The following is a 1,063-nucleotide window of genomic DNA, read 5'->3' on the forward strand; positions in this document are numbered from 1 at the left end:
ACACTAACTGTGTGAAAGGGTGCAGTTTATCCACAGTAACTGTGTGAAGGGGTGCAGTTTATCCACAGTAACTGTGTGAAGGGGTGTAGATTATCCACAGTAACTGGGTAAAGGGGTACAGTTTATCCACAGTAACTGGGTAAAGGGATACAGTTTATCCACAGTAACTGTGTGAAGGAGTGCAGTTTGTCCACAGTAACTGGGTAAAGGTGTGGACAGGGTGTCTGGCTCAGATGCTCTGGGTTGCAGCCCCCAGCTGCAGTGGACTCTGCAGGAGACTGTGAACAGCGAACTGGAAGCGTGAGATGCAGCAGCCTCCAGCACAGTGCTGCCATGCCTGGTGAAATCCTTCCTCTGTCACTTTACTCACGTAGCAGCGATGGCCGAGTGGTTAAGGCGTTGGACTTGAAATCCAATGGGGTCTCCCCGCGCAGGTTCGAACCCTGCTCGCTGCGGTCTGGTATTTTATTTTCTACATTTTGAAATAAGAAAATTCGAGTCGCAAACTCTCTTGCTCGGCAGCGCTGGCGAAACGTGAATCTCAGTCTCAGTTCCTGCTACAGATTTATTGCACGGCCGCCCGCAACGTTTGCCTAACTCCGGGGTTGTTGAAATTAATTCCTAACTTGACTCCAGTCCAGCTGCACACAACTTCAATCCGGTTCACAACTTCAATGTGTATCCCGATAATTTCAGGACAATATTAGCTCCCAGTTTATTTGAGGAGATAATGCACCCCGTCAGTTTAAGTCTCTGCCAAATGCACATTGCACATTCACAATTGGAGTCACTCTCTAGGACATTGCATTGTGCATTTATAGGGTCCTTGTACTGATCAGGGCAACAGGAATGTTTACACCCTGTCTGTGTTAGTGTTTGCTCGCCTCTCAACAACATTTCTCGCTGTGAAATACCTTTTAAACTCGGAGACAGCCCAGATCAGAGCTCAGTGCAAATCCAGGACTAGACAACTCGAGCCGAATGGACTCCGGCTTCCGCACCTCACACTCCAATCATTGGTTACTTCTCATGTCCATCATGGCACCGCCCCCACCCCTGCACC

General features: G+C 48.9%; 1 non-coding gene across 1 annotated transcript; it reads left to right on the top strand.

Moving 5' to 3' along the window:
* Nucleotides 1-373: 373 nt before the first annotated feature.
* trnas-uga (transfer RNA serine (anticodon UGA)) lies at nucleotides 374-455 on the top strand. Its single transcript has one exon. It is a non-coding gene; the product is annotated as a tRNA-Ser (tRNA).
* Nucleotides 456-1,063: the final 608 nt, after the last annotated feature.

The sequence above is a fragment of the Chiloscyllium plagiosum genome, unplaced genomic scaffold (genome assembly GCF_037043375.1).
Source record: "Chiloscyllium plagiosum isolate Xiang-an unplaced genomic scaffold, Cpla_swu_hap1 HiC_scaffold_22, whole genome shotgun sequence".
Taxonomy (NCBI): Eukaryota; Metazoa; Chordata; class Chondrichthyes; order Orectolobiformes; family Hemiscylliidae; genus Chiloscyllium; species Chiloscyllium plagiosum.